The sequence below is a fragment of the Gracilinanus agilis genome, chromosome 1, assembly GCF_016433145.1.
Source record: "Gracilinanus agilis isolate LMUSP501 chromosome 1, AgileGrace, whole genome shotgun sequence".
Lineage (NCBI taxonomy): Eukaryota > Metazoa > Chordata > Mammalia > Didelphimorphia > Didelphidae > Gracilinanus > Gracilinanus agilis.
In genome coordinates, this window is record NC_058130.1 from 282,401,777 (window position 1) to 282,424,359 (window position 22,583).

Here is a 22,583-nt window from a genome sequence, read left to right on the forward strand (position 1 = left end):
GGGGGGGGGGGTTGAAGGGGAAAGGTGGAGCATGAATCATGTAACCATGTTAAAAATGAATATTAATAAATGTTAAAAAAAACTGACCTAGGAAATAGATTTAGGAAAGATAATTTGAGAATTACTGGACTACCTGAAAGCTATGATCACGAAAAAACTGTGGATATCATATTATAAGAAATTATCAGAGATAACTGACCAGAGGTTCTTGAACAAGAAAATAAAATTGAAATTGAGAGAATTCGCAGATCACCTCTAGAAAGAAATCTTCAAATGACAACTTCCTGGAATATAATAGCTAAATTCAAGAGCCACCAAACCAAGGAGAAAATACTAAAAGCAGCCAGAAAGAAGCCATTAGAATCCCTTAGAGTTATCCTTATATACTCTCAATAAATAGTTGTTGTTGTTTTTTATAACAAAAGTCTCTTTAGTGTCCTTGCACCTGGCCTTGAAGGGAAGTTCACTTATGAGCTTCACTTCACTGATATAAACTGAAGATACTTTGCAAGCATATAAAGCAGAGTACTGAAAGCAGTTTAAAACCCATAATCAATCTGTTGCATATTATTTTTACAGTCACCTTTTATTTTTATAATGTGAAGGAGCTGACAGGTTGAAGAGAAGCAGGTTGTGGATTTTTTATTTGAGGAGATTAATAATTAGCTTAGGATATTAAGCTATATATATATATGTATGTATTAGATATAATAAGGAGTTGTCAGGCTTGAGAAATCAAGCAACAAAGAAGTCTCTTGTGAGACATATTTAGAGGAGTCTGGGATTTAGCTAGTATTTATTAGATATAGGGAAATATATTTCCTAACCTTCCAATTCAATATCTACATTTCCTTTTCCTATACCTGTTCCTTTAGAATTTAATATAAATAAATAAGTTTTTTACATAACCAATCTCCAGTTGATTCTACTCAACCAACAAGTTCAACCATCAACCTCCAACAACTAAATCTCCAATAGTCTATCAATAGACCATCAATAGCTACCAATTAATAACAGGTTAAATTCCCTAAAACAATTGGCAAGCCAGCCAATTTATCAAGAATATCTAATTGCTTACCTAATTAACAAATAACTTACTATAATACCTATCAAACTACCAAAAACTTTTTTTAGAATTAGAAAAAATTATAACAAAGTTCATCTGGAAGAACAAGAGATCAAGAATACCAAGGGAAATAATGGGGGAAAATGTGAAGGATGGGGGCCTACCAGTATCAGATCTTAAAGCAGTGGTCATCAAAACAATATGGAACTAGCTAAGAGACAGAAAGATGGATCAATGGAATAGACTATGGATTAATTACCTCAGTAAGCTAGTATTCAATAAACCCAAAGATTCCAGATTTGGGGACAAGAACTCACTATTTGACAAAAACTGCTAGGAAAATTGAAAAGCAGTATGGGGAAAATTAAGTTTAGATCAACTTCTTATACCCTATACCAGTGATGGGCAAACTTTTTAAAGAGGGGGCCAAAAGAAAAGAAATGCTCATCTATCAGTCTGTTTCTAAGGCAACCCTTTTGAAGTTTCCTGTATTGTATCCTACTCATTGTATTTGTCAGATTAGGAAAAATGTCACAGGGCCAGATAAAACATTTCAGGGGGCCACATCTGGCCCACAGGCCATAGTTTGCCCATCAATGCCATACTAAGATAAATTCAAAATGGATAAATGACTTAAATATAAAGAGTGAAATCATAAATGAATTAGATGAACATAGAATAGTATACCTGTCAGATCTGTTGGAAAGGAAGGAATTTAAGACCAAGCAAGAGATAGAGAACATTGCAAAATGTAAAATGAATTACTTAAATGACATCGAATTAAAAAGGTTTTGTACAAACAAAATCAATGCAATCAAAATTAGAAGGGAGAAGGAGACTATGAATCATGTAACCATGGAAAAATATTCTAAGTTTAAAAAACTATGCTAACATCAAGATAGAGATGAGAGAAGATATTCATTTCTGAATTTTAGATGTCAAAATTTAAAATAGACTGAGAGAAGTGACCAAAACCTAACAAATTTGAGTCTTTGAAGAATACACTGGGAATAAATATTTTTAAATGAAGGGCAAACGATTCTTGTAAGAATAATTAAACACCAAGAATTTTGATATATACCTGTAATTCCAGCTACCATAGAGACTAATGCTACATGATGTTTTAAGTTTGGAGGTTTTAAATTGCAGTGGGATAAGCCACTTGGTGTCCAAACTAAATTCAGCACCATGGTTCTCAGGATCAGGAGGCCACTAGATTGTCAAAATGATGAATAATGATCTTTGGATCAGAAGTAATAAGATTCATAAAAGGATATGATAATCTAGTACCTAGAACTGAAGAAGAATATGAAAAACTTGAGAAGAGTTCAAAGAGAAGAAAAATGATTTAAAGGTGTTTACAGTGTTTTGAGAAGGATTTAAAGTAACCTGCATCAGTGAGAATTATGAGTAGATGAATTAACTTTTCTATATAAGTTTATAAGTTCCTTGGAGTGGGGGGAAGGAGCCAAGATATCAAAGGAAAAGTGGTAACCCTTCAGACGTCTCACAAATTCCCTTCCAAACAACTTTAAATAATATCTCAAAAATAATCCTGGAGTAATAGAACCCACAAAAGACAAGGTAAAACAATTTACCAGTCTGAAACAACCTAGAAAGTTGACAGGAAAGCTCTGTCACACCAGGGTTAGAGGGGATTCCAGGCCTGTGCTCTCCAGAAGACTGTAAGAGGATGAATGTCAGTAAGCTACCAATAGGCAATTGAATCATCAGTGGCTTCTATAGCTCTCAGCACACAGACAGTAAGAGGGTTAGACAACTGTTCAGAATGAGATTATACAGGGGTCCCTTTGCTGGCACTGGGTATAGAATTTTGTTGCATTGTCTATATGCTGTTCCTCCTCCAGGGTCACATACCTAGGATGAGAAGGAACCCTAGTACAACAGAGTTTGGGACTGGAAATAAGTGGGGACCTTGGTCACAGCTCCATGGCAGAAAAGATTGATTGGACAGGAGACTAGTATATCCACCTCTTTTTAGATCATTTCACCTTGGAATCCTGAAAACCTACAGATATCCATACCTCATTCTAAAAAACAGCTACATGAAAATCCTAAAGCTTTAGATGGTGCTCCCTCCATCCAAGGAGAAGAGCCTAATTTTAACATGAGCTAAAAGTCAAGAAAAAGACTGATGAAATGAGCAAACAACAAAATAAGATTTTGACCATAGAAAATTATTACAATTATAGGAAAGATCAAAATACAAATATTATGAGGGAATTGGGAAAAGTTAAGCAAGACATAAGTTAGCTGGCATGGTTGTCAGGAAAAATGTTGAAGGTTCCAAGCATGAGGGAGAAAGAGATTTTTCTGAGAGACTGTCTCTGGATGAAGTTGATAACAGTTAGGTGCTTACTTAGCTGCTGGAAGTGAAGAGCCCAGAAAAGTAATTGTCTCCCACCAAAACCATCTACCCTGTGAGAAAGGTCAGGTTGAACAGAGAATCTAGTTCTGGTTGGTGGACATACCAGACTAGTTTAGCTCCCTGACTTTATCTCTTTGTGGACTTATTTGCTGTGGTCATCACTGTAGCTGAAGAGGACCTTGCAGTGAGACATTCAACCTCCCTCTGACCTAACAGGCTGGTCCTGGTAGCTTAAGCTAGAGTCAGTATAGTGTTTGTCCAATCTTCCAGCCCCTTGAACTTATCTCTAGACAAGTAGATTTAGTATGACCTTTCCCTTACTCCCCAACCCTTAAACCTCATTATTAAACCATTTACTTTACTTCCTATGTCTTCCTCAAACCCCAAGAAAGGACCCACAGAGAGACAACCTTGAGTGGTGAACAGTAACTGTTTTTAACTGACATTGGCCAACCAGTGTGTTTTACCCATTTCCCACATCCCTTGTATAGGTTCCCAGTTTACCTTGTGTATCCTAACACTTGTGGGTTTGTGGGTGTGAATCTGTTTATGTTTGGCACCCTTGGGTTTTATTGTCAGGAGTCAGTTACTGATCTTTCAAATTCAGAAGCAGGCAACAAAATCAAAATTACTACACCCAAACTCTTAAGGAAAAAAATAAATTGGTCTCAGGCCCAAAAAAGAGTTCCTAGAAGGACACAAAAAAGGATTTTTAAAATATAATGAGGGGTTGAAGAAAATTGGGGAAATAAATAAGAATAATATAAGAAAATCATGAAAGAAGCCAATAACTTAGCAACAAAGTCACAAAAAAACTGATGAAAATTACACCCAAATAAACAAAATAAGGCAAATGGGAATATATATTTTAAAAACCACAAAAATCTACCAAAGAGAAAAATTTCTTAAAAATCAGGATTATGCACATTGAAAAAGATATACAAAAGTTCACTGAAGAAAGGAACCCCTTAAGCAATAAAACAAAATTAAATAGAAAAAAAATTTGAAATATCTCATTGTCAAAAACAATCAATCTAAAAAAATAGATCCAGGAGGGATAATTTGAGAATTGTTGAATTCTCAACATGATTAAAAGTTTGAAAAGTCATGATTTAAAAAAAGGGCCCAGATACTATCTTTCAAAAATTATCAAGGAAAAGTGCCCTGATATTATTAAACCAGAGGGTAAAATAGAAATTGAAAGAATCATATATTCATATTCTGAAAGAGATCACCCAAAAAAGATTATAAATTCCTTGAGGGAAGAAATAATTTTGTCTAATCTCTGTACTGCCCCCAAACAGAAGTCTTTCCACATAATAAATGAATAAATGAATGAACGAGTAGAAAAACATCTGTTAAACATTTACAATATACAAAATTTTGTGTTAAGTACAGGAGATACAAAGAGAGAAGTACAGACCCTGCTCTCAAGATGCTCACATTCTAATAGAGGAGACAATACATAGGGAAGGTTTCAGCTCCTAGACACAGAAAACATTGTCCTTGAGGTGTAGTGCCAAAGCAGATAGTAATCAATCTTCTTTAATATCACTTCCTCTAAAAAGTAATAACTATTTCTCATTTTGAACTATTTGAAAATGTCAAAGATAATGTTATTAAGAACTTTTTTTTCTGGATCTTTGTTAGCTATGGTTTCTGAGGAGATGGGGCTTTATCACCTGCAGAAGGATAACTCAGTCTGTATCTCTATAGGGTTTGCCTGTAGAGATGATGGCGATGAGGTATTAATAAAATATTCATTGAGTTGCATTTTTGTGACTTAAAGGACATCAAGGAAGCCCATCAGCCCATGGAAACCTCCCTTGAATTCCTGCTAAAGGATACTAAATTCAATCTCCTAGGAATTGAACCATGGGATTTAACATAGGTATCATATTTAAAAATGCAAGAGATAATTTTCCAAGAGATAATTTTTTTATTTCTTCTCTGCAACCAATATTTTAACATAATAGAGGGTCATCCTATGGAATATACATCAATTCCTCTAAAACTTGTAGGGACTTATGGACACCTATAGGCTATTAAATCAACAAGTATTTATTAATCAACTACTCTGTGACAGACAATGTACTAATACTGTGTTTGAGATTATGAAGCACTTTATTTGCCCATGAGTAGGGAAAAGTCAATGATTCAGTGGATCTTTAAAAAGGGGTAAACTGTCCTCCACTACTCCTTTTCCTACCTTAAAAGTATAACAAGTATCTTTGATCTCTCTGAGAAAGGGTCTGGGATGGGCAAGTGTCCTTTCTGATAACCAAGAAATTACAAACTATGGGCACATGGCAGTTAGCACAAATGTATTAGTTAGGAGAGAATGAAAGTGAATATCAGGGTTCTAACTAACTTGTGTGTTTCTTTTATAAGTGACCAAGTACCCAACCTGAGGTGGATGTGTTTGGATTTGTCAGTCAGTGAATAAATACTTATCAAGTAAATATCTTTTAGACACTATACTAAGCAATGAGATACTAACGAAGATAAAATTGATCTTAAGGAGTTAAAAATCTAATGGAAGAGGACTCGTAGCTGGGGACTTCCAGTTAAGATGGCGGCAGAGTAAGGAGCAGCTGCTCGATCTCTCCTAACCGAAGCATATAGGACTCCTCAAGGGGACATAAAAACGAATCCAGACGAACAAAGGAACCCCACAACAGGGCTCAGCATTGAAGGTACGCGGAATCGGGGTATTTCCACGCTATAAAGGGGTGAAACAGCTCTCACTAAAATGCGAGAGGAAGAAGCCCCTCCACCCCCACACACACACCACCCACAGTGCCAAGGCCAACGCACAAGAGTGAAAGCAGGACTGGGGCAACCAGTAAATCACTAGCAGCCCCAGGGCTTGTACCTGAGAGCTGCAAGACGTGGGACCCCAAGTGGCTGGGGGGTGCGCACTGACTTTCCTAAGTGTCTGCATGGGTGAAGGCATTGCCCTAGGTGTGGACAAAGATCTCGAAAGCAGGGACTTTCCCAAAGCATCTGCGCGGGCGAAGGCATTGCCCTAGCCGCAGACAAAGATCTCGAAAGCCGGGACTTTCCCGAGCATCTGCAGAGGTGAAGGCATTGCCCTAGGCGCGGACAAAGATCTCGAGTGCACAGACTTTCCCAAGCATCTGCGCAGGTGAAGGGACATAGATCTCGAGCCCAGGTTTGGACCTCAAGTGGGGGCCCGGTGCTGACAGGACCGTGGCTATGGAGACTGCTGAAAGAGCCTCAGGCAGAGGCCAGGGACTACCAAGAGACTTGACCCCGAGGACAAGGAGACCGGAGCCCTCAGGAGCTTAGAAAGGGCAGGCAGACCCTGAGTGTGAAGACAAAGCTGAAAAGGGGTGGGGCTAACAATGGCAAGCCGAGAACCCCAGAAGAAAAAGATTATCAAGAAAAACTCTGGAACAATCGACAACTTTTACACAGAGAAAATTCAAACAACAGAGGAGGACAAACAAGTATCCAAACCTTCCCAAAACAATGAAAACTGGTTACAAGCTATTGAAGAGTTCAAAAATGAGATGTTGAGGAAGATGGAAGACATCTGGCAAGAAAATAACAGCTTAAAAGGCAGAATTTCACAATTGGACCGTGAAGCAAGTCAACTGAAGACCAGAAATGACCAGATTGAAAAGGAAAACCAGTCCCTAAAGGCTAGAATTGAGCAATTAGAAGCCAATGATCTCTCAAGACAACAAGAACAAATAAAACAAAGTCAAAAGACTGATAAAATAGAAGGAAACATGAAATATCTCAATGAGAAAGTGACAGACCAAGAAAACTGGTCTAGAAGAGACAATTTGAGAATCATTGGTCTTCCAGAAAAAGCAGAAATTAATAGAAACTTGGACTCCATACTCAAATTATTCAGCAAAATTGCCCTGAAGTCCTACAACAAGAGGGAAATATAGACATTGAAAGGATCCATAGATCACCCTCTACACTGGACCCAGAAAAGTCAACACCCAGGAATATAATAGCCAAATTCAGGAGCTTTCAAGTAAAAGAAAAAATCTTACAAGAAGCCAGAAAGAGACAATTCAGATACCAAGGAGCACCAATCAGGATCACACAGGATCTGGCAGCCTCCACGCTAAAAGACCACAAGGCTTGGAATACGATATTCAGAAAGGCAAGAGAGCTGGGCCTTCAGCCACGGATCAACTACCCATCAAAACTGACTATATACTTCCAGAGGAAAGCATGGGCATTCAACAAAATTGAAGATTTCCAAGTTTTTGTACAAAAGAGACCAGGACTAAATGGAAAGTTTGATACCCAACCATAAAAATCAAGAGAAACATGAAAAGGTAAATAAGAAACAGAGGGAAAAGAAAGAAAACTCATAATCTTTTAAACTTGACTCTTTAAGGGCTTACATATGATCTAATTATCTGTATTACTATTTGGAGAAATGCTATGTATAATTCTCTGTAGTGAACTCTATTCACTATTATAGCAACCAGAAGAATAATTCACAGGGAAGAGGACAGGATACTAAATGGTCTAAGATGACATGGGGGGAAAAAAAGGGGGAATAGTAGGGGACACCAAGAAAAATCTGAGTAAATAAGAGAAATAGGATATTCTATCACACACAAAGAGGGCATGGGAAAGGGAGGTGATAAATACTATTATAAGAAGGAGAGGAAGGGAGCATTAAGAGGTAATAATCAAACCTTACTCTCAGTATAATCAACCCAGAGAGGGAAGAGTAGCTTTATTATCCTTTGGGATAAAAAAACTCTATCTAACCCTACTGAGAAAGTCAGAAGGGATAAACCAAAGGGAGCAGGGGAGTGGGGAGCTCAAAAAAGGAAGGGGAAAAGAAGGGGGAGGGAATTCATTAGGCCTTTAAAAAACAAAAAGAGGGGAATAACAAGGGAGGGGGCAGAAAGGGAAGTCAATCAAGGGAGGGGCTAAGGGATACTGGCTCAAAGCAAAACACTTGTTTAAAAGAAAATAATGTAAGAAGAAGGGGTGGGTCTAGGGGAGGATACAAAAATGTCAGTGAATGCACAACTGATAATTGTAACTCTGAATGTGAATGGGATGAACTCACTCATAAAACGGAAGCAAATAGCAGAGTGGATCAGAAACCAAAATCCTACCATATGTTGTCTACAAGAAACACATATGAGGTGGGTAGACATACACAAGTTTAAGGTTAAGGGCTTGAGCAAAATCTTTTGGGCATCAAATGAGAAAAAGAAGGCAGGAGTGGCTATTATGATTTCTGACAAAGCCAAAGTAAAAATAGATATGATTAAAAAAGACAGGGAAGGTCATTACATCCTGATTAAAGGCAGTATAAACAATGAGGAAATAACACTGCTCAATATGTACGCACCAAGTGGTATAGCATCCAAATTCATAAAGGAGAAACTGGCAGAGCTCAAGAAGGAAATAGATAGTAAAACCATAATAGTGGGAGATCTAAATATTCCTCTTTCAGATCTAGATAAATCAAACCAAAAAATAAATAAGAAAGAGGTAAGAGAGGTGAATGAAGTCCTAGAAAAATTAGATTTAATTGATATGTGGAGCTGGTGATGGAATACTATTGTGCTAAAAGGAATAATAAACTGGAGGAATTCCATGTGAATTGGAAAGACCTCCAGGAACTGATGAGCAGAGCCAGAAGAACACTGTACACAGAGACTGATATACTATGGTAAAATCGAATGTAATGGACTTCTGTACCAGCAGCAATGCAATGACACAAGACAGCTCTGAAGGATTTATGGTAAAGAACGCTACCCACATTCAGAGGAAGAACTGCAGGAGAGGAAACATAGAAGATAAACAATTGCTGAATGCATGGGCTGAGGCGGACATGATTGGGGATGTAGACTCGAAACGACCACACCAATGCAACTAACAACAATTTGGAAATAGGCCCTGAACAAGGACACATGTTACAACCAGTGGAAATGTGCATTGGTCATGGGTGGGGGGAGAGCGGGGGGTGAAGGGGAAAGTAGGGGCATGAAGCATGTAACCATGTTAAAAAAGAATATTAATAAATGTTTTAAAAAATCTAATGGAAGAGTCAGTATGCAAACAACTTCAACAAGACTATACAAACAAGAATGTTAAAGATCAAGTGGAGATAATCAAGAGAAGGAAGGCACTAGAATTAAGGGACATCAAGAAATGTTTCTTCTAGAAGGTGAAACTTTAACAATGTTTAGAAAGATGCCATGGAGTCCAGAAGGCAAAGGGAGAATTTTCCAAGTATAGGAGTCAGGCAATAAAAATATCCAGAGTTGGAAGAGGAAGTGTCTTGTGTAAAGACCAGCAAGGGAGCTAGTATAACTGAATTATAGATTATATTCGGGCAGGGGGAATCAGAGGTTAAAGTATAAAAAGACTAGAAAGATTGGATATAGGTAAACAAACAGATTGAATTTTTTTGTCTTATATTTGATTTTGGAGTGAATAAGCTTTTAGTTTACTGAGTAGGGGGATGTATATAGAGTGACCTATACTTTAGGAAGATCACTTTGACAGCTAAGTAGAGAATGTATTAAGAGTAGGGAGAAACTTTTGGCAGGCAGGTATTAAAAGAAAATAGAAAGAATGAATAAGTTGCATTTTTTTGAGGTTAGTGGTGTTTGGGCCTAGTGAAGCCTGCAAGACAGTAGTTAGTGGCCATTTTGGGAAAAAAAATTCTTTTTCCCTCACCAAGTAAAATCTGCCTGGCAACCATAATTGTCTATCAAGCAGCCAGGTAACTTCAAGATTTGGATTTTTTAAAGGGCCAGTAGCAAAAAAAATTTTTTTTTGCTCCAAATACAAAAACAGCTTTCAGAACACAGTGAAAGCTTATAAATACCAGCTGTGGAAGTATTTGTGTATAAATGCATAATACTATTCTACAATGTGTTCTTTGGGGAGATACCAGAAAATTTCCATTTTTGTTACATCTGTATGGAAATATGAGCTTAATGACACTAACATTTTCCAGAATGATTTCATATGTTCTGCTTTTGCTGTTTTTGAGGTACACCTTCTACCAAATCTACTATACAGTGTGTAATGTCATACAAAAGGTAACATCAAATGATGAGCTGGCACAAAGAGAAACTGAGTTGAAGGCTTTGGTAATGATGCTAAAGAATGCTGTTGAACAAATGCAGCAAACCCTGAAACAAGTGAGGGAAACTGAGGCAAAACCAAAAACTGTTGAAGCCCAAAATAATACTGAGGCCCAGGCAACAGCACAAGTGCAAATAGAAAAAAAAGAGCAAAATGATGAAGTTGCATCTCTGTTCCCACTAAGAGTTGTAACTTATTTGCAGCTGGGCACTGGATTAGTTCATTTTAGGGCCCATAAACCTTTCACTGCTGGAGATCTGGACTCCCTGAAAAAAAAAATGCCAAAATTTTTTGACAAATCCCACCATGCCATAAAAGAATTTAAGAGGGCAGTGAAGCTTTATAATCCTAACTTCAAAGACATAGATTCATTATTAACTGAATTATTTACAAAAAGGGAGAAAGAACAGTTTTTAATGAAACCCTAAATAACCCAGATTTAGTGTCATGGCCCTCTAATATGGAACAGCTGGAATTAAATTCAGTAGACGATTTCTGTTTCCTAGGACAGGCAAGGCAATCATTAATAGAGGCAATGAAACTTCATACCCAAAGGCCAGATACCTAGTCTAAATCTGAGAAAATTAGGCAGGAAGTGGGGGACAATTCATCTCTGTTTCTGGATCACCTGGTGGAGGAAGCCAAACACTTATTAGGCATGGTCTCCATGAATGACCAAAGTTTAACACACATTAGGAGGCACTTTGTTAAAAACAGTTGTGCCCTTCTCAGAAATTATTACAGGCTCCAATATCCTACCTGGGAGAGCATGGAGTTAAAGGAACTCCAGAGGACTGCATCATATATTTTTAATGCAGACCAAGAAAAGAAACATGAAGACAAAAATCATCCTAAGTACTCCCAGATTGCAGGGAATAACTATCAGAAGGCTAATTTAAAGGGAGCATCTTTATGAAGGTGTGCCCAGAAATGCACAAATAAGGGAACCTCTAAGCAAATTGGACTAAGGAATGGGACAACTAGTAATAACACAGAGATACAGACTGACAATGATAACAATGATATAAAAACACTATAAAAGGAAAGGAAATAGTAACAACAAGAAAAGCAAAAGCAATATCTAGAAAGGGAAAAGAACTAAGAAATATCAGTGAGCAAAAGAATAGTGCATCAATACTAATAGGAAAAAGGCCAATTATAAATTCATTGATAGTGCAAGGGTTAATAGTGCTAACCTGTCTTAGATTACTTATCCTATCATATCCTCTCTCTTATTTCTACTTCCTCTTCTCATTTGTAAATAAATTTCCATAAAAGTCATTTTAACTTGAGGTTATTCTTTAATTGGGGACTGATAATTGTTCAATCCCCTGGCAACCAACCTTTTAATATTTACCCAATCAAAACCCCTTTTTACCCCTTATATTTGGCAACCCAAAGGTTGTGTCAACTACCCTCAATCTTCTGATACCTTCTTAACTCTCTTTCACTCTGTAAACCTCAACCCAACACAGCTGAAGAGGTAAGTTCAATTTTTTTCTCCTTTTTCCTTAAAATAAATAGCACACAGCTGTTTGAATTTTAGCCACAGGGTCTTAAAGCCCCACCTGGGGAATTGGTTCCCAAATCACCTGGCTGGTTTGCCTTACCAGCAACAAACAGGGTGCTTTATTTCTTAACTAACTCTGAGGGCCACACCTAGAGAAAAGCTTTCAATCCCTCTCAGAGGGAAAGCATCTCTGCTCCATGCCCCACACAATTTCATCTTGTAAAAAAAAAATCTCTGTAAAAAACTGGAGAAAAGCCATTGAGCTTAGCTCAGTTTCGTTATTAAAGAGAGATTGTTAAAGCTGAAATTAACCAGTTTTACCTTTGTTTTACTCCTGAAGAACTACTTTCTTTTTTTCCAAGCCCCATGTGTCTCTAGAATTAAAGTAAGAAGTGAAACCTGGGGAAATTAATCAGGAACCACAAAAAAACTGGTTCTTTTTACCTTGAGAGGCTTTTAGAGCCCCCAAAAGGGAAAAAGTAATTTATAAAAACTCCTTTTGCCTAGAAAAGCGGCATTTTCACCCAATTAGAAACTTTAAGGTTTTGGGATACCTCATTCTCCTTATATTATTAGGAAACATCATTTTCCAAATGACAAATGTTAAAAAAACAAAAGGTTACCATAAGACAAATGCAAGCTAACATGGAAATTCTCAAACACTGCTTTTCCTAATGGAAAAGGAGTATTCCAAACAAATAATGTCTAATTTTTCTAAGCCTGTTCCTGGACTACCAAGAGAGGAAAATCCTATTTCTCCTGAAATAGAGAAACAGTCAGATATGTCTGAGATAAATACCCTCCTCTCTGATGTTGTATACCTCCTATCTAAACTTTCATCCCCTCCCCCTTCTCCAGCCCATGACCAACCCCAGCTCCCAGAAAACTTTATCCTCCTACATTACCAGTTCCTACCGATACTGCCACAGTAAACACACAAATAAGTACAAGGAAATCAAGACTAGAGAGTGATTCTGATTCCTATGATGGCCTTTACCTCTTAAGGGAAGTGCCCACAATTGGACATGATGGGGATGTGATTACATTAAAAGAACATACACCTTTTACACCTCAAGATATAAGGGAATTAAAACAAGATACACCTAGTTATGAAGTATTATAACAGTATTATACAATACTATATTGTACTTATTATACAATACTATATTGTACTTATTATGCAATAAGTACAATAACAGTATTAAAAAAGAGATTAAAAAAGATGGATGATATCTTTTTTCACTATGATCCCTCTTATAAAGATGTAGAAAAATTGCTCCAGGCTTTCCTAATAGAACATGAGAGAAATAAAATTATCTCTCATGTTAATAAAGCCCAAAGACGCAATGCAGTACACTGGCCATCCAAAGATCCTAAATGGCAGTATAACAACCCCAAAGAATATACACAATTATGATAAACTGTAGGAATTTGTTGAGAGTAATCAGAAATAATACCCAGTTGAATAATAAATATAGAAATAACTATAGGAATAATAATCATAATAATACCTTCAGGAATCATAACTGTAGGAATGATAAAGGTCCTAGAAATATAAATTGGGAAGATGATAACCCATACCAAAAGACACCACAACGATATCTCTTACGTAGAACTTGCCCCCCGAACTACTCAGAGTGCTAGTGCCCCTCAGGGGGGAGCCAAAGGAACTACCCAAAGATTATGAAGGTGTAATGGGGGAGCAAGGGCCTTGGAATTAAAAAGGGAAACCTTCGACTTTCCAGACCCTGATGCTTTAATGCCAACTGTAGAAATGAACCTTATGTGACTCTGAAAGTTGGAAATTCATATTATAATTGTCTTTTGGATATAGGAGCACCTAGATCAGTCCTGGTGAGTAAATCAGATGAAAACTGTAACTCTATTGGCTCTCTAAAAGTAGTAGGTGCATCTGGAAAACCTCAAAAGGTCCCCAAACTCTCTCCTCGCATGGTACATGTGGGACCCCTAACTGTAGAACATTCATTTCTTTTAATGCCTGAATCCCCTTTAAATTTGCTGGGAAGAGATCTTTTATGCAAGCTTAGAGCTACAATAACCTGCTTTCCAGATGGCTCTATGTCACTAGAAATACCTGAGGAATCTTTAAATTTGCTGCCTGTACTTGTCTCAGAGAGCCAGGAGGTAAATGAGCCTCCCACCTTGGGAATGCCTACTGACATCCCTGAATCTCTTTGGGCCACATCTTCTTCCGATGTAGGCCTACTTAAATCAGCAGTTCCTGTTCAAATTAAGACAAAAGGAGATCCATCTCCCTCCATTCCTCAATACCCTCTATCAAAAGAAGCAATTGAGGGAATTACTCCAGTAATAAATTCATTAATTGAACAAGGAATAATAATTCCATGTAAATCAAATTATAATACAACTATTTTACCTGTAAAAAAGCCAAAAATAGGCCCACATGGGAAAGCCAATATCAATTTGTTCAAGATTTAAGGGCAGTAAATAATCATATCATAAAAAGACATCCTGTGGTTTCAAATCCAAACACAATAATTTCCTCTATTCCCAGTACAGCCACTTACTTTACAGTATTGGACCTGTATTCAGCCTTTTTCTCAATTCTTATTCATGAAGATTCCAGAAATATATTTGCTTTTACCTAAAAAGGTTCACATTCACATGAACTCGTTTGCCTCAAGTGTATGTAGAAAGTCCTACCCTCTTTGAACAAATTTTGAGCCAAGACACAGATAATATAAACTTTTAAAACAGTAAATTAATTAAATATGTGGATGATTTGCTCTTAGCCTCACCAAATGCTACATACAGCATGTCAAGAAGATAGTAAACATCTTCTTTTAGAATTACATAAAAGAGGCTACAAGATCTCAAGAGAAAAGGTTCAGTGGTGTCTCCCCAACATGGAATATTTAGGATTCATTTTAACTGCTGGTGCCTGTTATATTTCTCCTAAGCGCATTGAAAATATTCAAAAATTGAGCGATCATACCACTAAGAAATAGTTGAGCAATCTTAGGAGCAATAGGCTTTTGTATACAATGGATCCCTTGCTATGTGGAAATTACTAAACCCCTTATAACACTAACAAGAAATTCAGTCTCTGAACCACTTAAATTAGAGCCAGAACATCGGTCAGCTCTGTCAAATCTAAAACAGGCTATCCTGTCTGCCCCTGCTTTAGGCATCCCAGATTACAACAAACCATTTACTTTGTATGTACATGAGCAGAAAGGTGTAGCTTCAGGTGTTTTAACTCAAACTTTGGGACCTTATCAGCATCCAATTGCTTATTATTCAGCCTAGCTAGACCCAGTAGCTGTAGGAGCACCACCATGTCTTAGAGCAGTGGTTCCCAAACTTTTTTGACCTACTGTCCCCTTTCCAGAAATAATATTACTTAGCACCCTGGAAATTAATTTTTTAAAATTTTAATAGCAATTAATAGGAAAGATAAATACACCTGTGGCCATCACCACCCCCCTGGATCACTGAAGCACCCACCAGAGGGCGGTGGCACCCACTTTGGGAATCACTGTCTTAGAGGCACAGCTGCCACAACTTTATTAGTAACAAAAACTGTTGATCTAGTATTGGGATGCCCATTAACAATTATGTGCCCACATGAAGTAGAAGCACTATTGCCAAGACATAGAACACAGGCATTTTCTGATCAAAGAATTACAAAGTATGAAATAACCTTATTAAATAATGAAAATATTACTTCAAAACGTTGTACAACTCTTAATCCTGCCACCTTGCTTCTTGATTTACCATTCTCAGGAGAACCATTACAAAATTGTGAAACACTAGTGTCCATGGCTGAAAAGCCTCGTGATAATCTCCTGGACACTCCTTTAGACAATCCAGATATAGTCTTATTTACTGATGATTCCTCTTTTATAAGGGATGGCATATGCTACACTGGAACTGCTGTAGTCACAGAATTTGCCACTGTATGGTCAGCTTCACTGCTCTCCAAGTGCTCAAGGTGCAGAACTCATAGCCCTAAAAGATGCATGTATAAATTGCCAAAGATAAAAAGGCAAAAAAAAAAAAAGATTCTAAATATACATTTGGAATTTGCCATTCAGTGAGTATGTTATGGCTTCAGAGAGGATTTTTAACCTCAGCTGGGAAACTTCAGATGGAAAAATTATTTTTTTTAGTATAATCAAAATCATTTATTTTACATTTTGTAATTTTCTCTAACACTTGCTTAGTTTTAAAATCTTTCCTTTCCCAGAGATCTGACAAGTATACTATTCCGTGTTCACTTAATTTATTTATAGTTTCCCTCTTTATATTCAGGTCATTCACCCATTCTGAATTTAGCTTGGTGTAGGGTATGAGATGTTGGTATAAACCTAATCTTTCCCATATCGTTTTCAAATTTTCCCAGGAGTTTTTGTCAAATAGTGAATTTTTGTCCCCAAACTTGGGCTCTTTGGGTTTATCATACACTGTCTTGCTGATGTCACTTGCCCCAAGTCTATTCCACTGATCCTCCCTTCTGTCTCTTAGCCAGTACCATATTGTTTTGATGACCACTGCTTTATAGTATGGTTTAATATCTGGTACTGCTAAGCCACCTTCCTTCACATTTTTTCATTATTTCTTTTGATATTCTTGATCTTTTGTTCTTCCAAGTGAACTTTGTTATAGTTTCTTCTAATTCAGTAAAGAAGTTTTTTGGTAGTTTGATAGGTATGGCACTAATTAAATGAATTAATTTGGGTAGAATGTTCATTTTTATTATGTTAGCTCATCCTACCCATGAGCACTCAATGTTTTTCCAATTGATTAGATCTAGTTTTAATTGTTTGGAAAGTATTTTGTAGTTGTGTTCATATAATTCCTGTGTTTGTTTTGGTAGATTCCTAAGTATTTTATATTGTCTAGGGTGATTTTAAATGGTGGTTCTCTTTCTACCTCTTGCTATTGTGATGTGTTGGAAATATAAAGACATGCTGATCATTTATGCACATTTATTTTGTATCCTGCAACTTTGCTAAAATTGTTGATTATTTCTATTAGCTTTTTAGTTGATTCTCTAGGATTTTTTAAGTAGACCATCATATCATTTGCAAAGAGTGATAGCTTAGTCTCCTCCTTACCTATTTTAATGCCTTCAATTTCTTTTTCTCCTCTAATTGCTACTGCTAGTGTTTCTAGTACAATGTTAAATAATAGAGGTGATAACAGGCATCCTTGTTTCACTCCTGATCTTACTGGGAAGGCTTCTAACTTATCCCCATTGCATATAATGCTTGTTGACGGTTTTAGGTATATACTGTTTATTGTTTTTAGGAAGGGTCCTTCTATTCCTATACTTTCCAGTGTTTTCAATAGGAATGGGTACTGTATTTTGTCAAAGGCTTTTTCAGCATCTATTGAGATAATCATGTGATTTTTGTTTGTTAGACTGTTGATATGGTCAATTATGTAGATGGTTTTCCTAATGTTGAACCATCCTTGCATTCCTGGTATAAATCCCACCTGATCATGGTGGATAATCCTCTTGATCACTTGCTGGAGTTTTTTTGCTAGTATTCTATTTAAGATTTTTGTATCTATGTTCATTAGGGAGATTGGTCTGTAGTTTTCTTTCTTTGTTTTTGATCTACTTGGCTTCGGAATCAGTACCATATTTGTGTCATGAAAGGAATTTGGTAGGACTCCTTCCTTGCTAATTATATCAAATAATTTGTATAGTATTGGGATTAGTTGTTCTTTGAATGTTTGATAGAATTCACTTGTGAATCCATCAGGCCCTGGTGATTTTTTCTTAGGGAGTTCTTTGATGGCTTGTTCAATTTCTTTTTCTGATATGGGATTGTTTAGATATTCTATTTCATCTGCTGCTAATCTAGGCAATTTATATTTTTGTAAATATTCATCTACATCACCTAGATTGCTATGTTGATTGTCATATAATTGGGCAATATAGTTTTTAATGATTGCCTTAATTTCCTCTTCATTAGAAGTGAGGTCTCCCTTTTCATCTTTGATACTATTTGGTTTTATTCTTTCCTTTTTTTATTAGATTGAACAGTACTTTATCTATTTTATCTGTTTTTTCAAAATACCAGCTTCTAGTCTTATTTATTAATTCGATAGTTCTTTTACTTTTTATTTTACTAATTTCTCCCTTGATTTTTAGTATTTCTAATTTAGTTTTCATCTGGGGATTTTTAATTTGCTCACTTTCTAGTTTTTTAAATTGCATGCCCAGTTCATTAATCTCTACTCTCCCTAATTTGTTAATATATGCACTCAAGAATATAAATTTCCCCCTGAGTACTGCCTTGGCTGCATCGCACAGAGTTTGTCATTCTCTTCAATGAAATTGTTGATTGTTTCTATGATTTCTTCTTTAGCTGACTGGTTTTGGAGAATCATATTATATAATTTCCAAATAGTTTTTGATTTGCCTGTCCAGGTGCCCTTACTAATTATTATTTTTATTGCATTATGATCTGTGTAGTTTACATTTATTATTTCTGCTCTTTTGCATTTGTTTGCAATGTTTCTATGCCCTATTACATGGTCAATCTTTGTGAATGTATAATGCAAAAATTATTAATTAAGTTCTTTCTGTTCTCCAACTACCCGAAGCCCTAGCTGTAGTTCACTGCTCTGCCCATACAGGTGGCCCTGACCCTGTTTCTAGAGGAAATGACTGGACAGGTACTGCTGCAAAGCTAGAGGCCATAGAAGGGCCAGAATTAATTTTAACTTTAACAAGCACTGATGATTTAAACGTATTACCTTCCTATAATGAAAAGGAAGTCCAAAAAATGGAAGCAAAAATTTAAAGCAAAACTGATTAATGGAGTATGGGCATCTTCTGAAGGAAAACACCTGCTTCCTAGAAGTTTTTATCACCAAAATTGCCAATCTATTCATAAAAGTGGTCATTTTGGTTCCCAGGGCATTGCGGACTCTGTTAAAGGAGTATGGATAGCTTCTGGCATAAATACTATAGCCTCTATAGTTTGTGCAGCCTGCTATACCTGCCGAGTATATAACCAACATGCCTTTCATGACAAAGCTTATGGTGGGCATCGTCTGGCTTACACACTTTTTGAGCAGCTACAAATTGATTAAATAAAAATGCCAAAGGCTGGACAATATAACTTTTGTCTATCCATAGTGGATCAACTGGCCAGATGGCCGGAAGTATTTCCTACTGCCCACGCCACAGCAGCTTTTGTTGCCAAGGTGCTTTTAAAAGAAATCATTCCTCATTTTGGCCTGTCTGCACGTACTGATTCAGACAAGAGAAGTCACTTTACTGATTCAGTTTTATCTGAAATGTATTCTTGTTTGGGGATAACTCCCAAATTCCATGTACCATATCAGCCCCAGACCTCAGGTCAAGTTGAAAGGATGAATAGAAAACTTAAAACTATGATTGGCAAATTATGCACTGAGACACATTTAAAATGGCCTGAAATTCTCCCTCTGGCTCTATTTTATCTTAGAAGCAGGCCCAGGGGAGATTTACACATCTGCTTTAGGTAGCCCCTACTTAACCTATTTGTCAAGTGGAAAGATAGGGCAGTCAAGGACAATATCTGTTTAGAATATAAACTTGTTTGAAAAATCTTAGGCAAAAGACAGCAAAACATTAGGAATAATAATGTTTCATAAAGCAATGAAAAACAAAGTCTAAAAAACATTTTGTGAGAGATTCCTGAGCAGTCATTCCAATGGTACTCAAGGATTCAAGTAGTCCATCAGTTAATTAACAAGCAACTACTATGTGCCAGGCTCTGTGCTAAGTGCTGGAGAACAAAGAAAAGAAAAAGATAGCCCCTGCTCCCAGGACCACAGTCTGAAAGGAAGGCAATGTCCAAACAACTATATACTATAAAACGAGATGCATGATAAATGACAAATGATCAACAGAAGGAAGACATTAGAATTAAGGAGGATCCAGAAAGGATTCCTGCAGAAGGTGACCTTTTAGCTGGAACTTGACAGAAGCTAGGGAAGCCAAGAGGTAAAGATGGGGAGGAAGAGTATTTCAGGTAAGGGGGAATAGCCAATAAAAATGCCTAATGCTGGGAATAGGAAGGAGGGCAGTGTTGCTAAAACAGGGTCTATAGCAGGTGTAGGACTGGGGAGAGGTGTTAGGAAATGAGAAGATGAGAAGGAAAGGGAGTTTTGAATGTCAAACAGAGCCTTTTCTATTTAATCCTAGAAGTAAAAGGGAACCACTAGAGTTATTCACTAGGATGGTGCAATATGGTCAGGTTTGTGCCTTAGAAAAATCAATTCAATAACTGAATGAAGGATGAACTGGAAGGAAGAGAGCTTTGAGGCAGGAAAATCTACCAGAAAGTTATTACAATAGTCCAGGCAAAAGATGAAATAGGTCTGTAGTATCAGAAGAAAAAAGAGGGTAAATTCAAGAAATGAGATTTTAAGAATATAGAATCAACAGGCCTTAGCAAGAGCTCAACAGGAAATTTAGTCTGATTTATGAATATAGAAGTTAGAAAAGAATTATGTGAGATCACTGAGAGAGAAGAGGGAGTAGAAAAAAGACAATGAACAGACAAAAGATATAAAAAAACTGCAAATTTTTATTTATTTTTGCTTTTTTGCTTTTTTTTAAGTTTTTATTTTGAATATTTTCCCATAGTTACATATTTCATGTTCTTTCCCTCTCCCCCAAGTCCCCCTAACCCCCCTTAGCCAAAGCACAATTCCACTGGGTTTTACATGTATCATTGATCAAGACCTAATTCCATATTATTGATAGTTGGACTACAGTTATCATTTAGTGTCTACATCCCCAATAATATCCCCATCCACCCATGTGTTCAAGCAAAAAACTCTTTGAACTCTAATTTCATGTTTCTATAAGAAAGAAATTTTTAAATAGGGAAAGCAGCTGAACTACAAGGAAATGGTCTGTCCTGGAAGCAGCACAATTTTGAGAGTCTTAAAGGATTATTTCTCAAGGTAACTGAAGATGGATAAGATATTAAAGATATGGGGAAAAAAACCTCAGACCCTATTTTTATTCAAAAAAAAGATAGCCTGTAACAACCAATCCATATGCTTACTTTCCTATCTTTATAATAATTTTAAGAGAATAATTTACATTTGTATAATAGAAATATTGATGTAGAAATCAAGAAAAATTTTGCAAGTATTATATCAGAAAAAATACCACATTTTTACTATCTCAATTGACTGAAATATAAAAAGAGTACAAAGAGTACAATTTCACTTATTGTCTATAGACTTTAAAAAGCATCTTATTTGGTAAAGCAATATACGTGTAGATATATATTTGCTTTATGAAACTGCTCTTTAATAAAATTTGTACTATGCATGTATTAACATTATATAAGATTAACTGAAAGCTATGATAGATAAAATATTGGTTTTAATCTCTCTGATAATTATTAGCAAGTGAAGCATGTGTGTTTGGAATTCAGGGAGGTGCCATTTAAAAGTATCTTACAAACTTCCTGTGGACATGTGGGGAACTTTGAGACTACATTCCCCGTGATCCAATGGGGTTTCTGACGTGATTACGTCAGAGAACGGGAACCAACAGAGAGCTCAACTTAAATTCAGAGGACGGGCTAGAGACACTCTCTTCTTTCGCTACCTGAGCGGGGCCCCCGGGGACAGAGAGGAGTAGGGAAGGTATGAAAGAAAATGGCGGAGGCGCCATTTGAATAGATTTCTTACAGGCGCATAGTCGATTTATCTCTATCGGCATGGCAATTAAAATATTAATTTCTCTAGTAATATCAGCCTTTATCATTTTTAATCGTAACAGGCATAAATTATGAAGACATGTATTCCCTAAAAGTATCCGCTAGAATCCAAGTTGAAGGATCCACCACTACATAGCCCTCCAGATGTTGCTATTTGTGGATCTCACTATACTGAATGTATCTAGTCAATCACTGTGAATTCAAAAGAAAACTGGTGATCAATCCCCAACATAATGAGTGAACTTCTTGAGGTAGCCTTATGGGAGACATAAACAAAAATGGATAGGCTTAAACAAATTGCCATCTATATCCAAATCAGTGAAATCACAAATCAGCTGGAGTGTAAGTTCATTGAAACTACTTTTACATGACCAATATACCATTTTGTTATAAAACTTGAATTCCTAAAAACCATAACAACTACTTTTATTTGTTATGATAAAATAAATGTAATCTATAAGTAACCAAAGCATCATTTTGTCACCAACACTCAAAATGTATTCATGAAGATAAAAGGTGGCAAAAAGTTTATTTTTAAAACAAAAAAATATCTAGAGCACAAAAAGATTTTTAAAAAATTAACTAGGAGACTCAAGTCTCTCAACTCTCATTATGCTTACTAATGGCCATACAATGAGATAATGTTGATTACTAAAGTTAGATGTCAACAATCCTTATTTGCAGAAAAAGTCAATTTGAAAAATGAATCATTGAGACATGGTATGTGGTATTAACAATGTTTAGAGAAAAAAAGGCAAAATATCACAAGTA

General features: G+C 36.4%; 1 protein-coding gene across 1 annotated transcript in view; it reads right to left on the minus strand.

Moving 5' to 3' along the window:
• SHC3 (SHC adaptor protein 3) overlaps window positions 1-22,583 on the minus strand; it is a 225,722-nt gene that overhangs the window by 103,519 nt on the left and 99,620 nt on the right.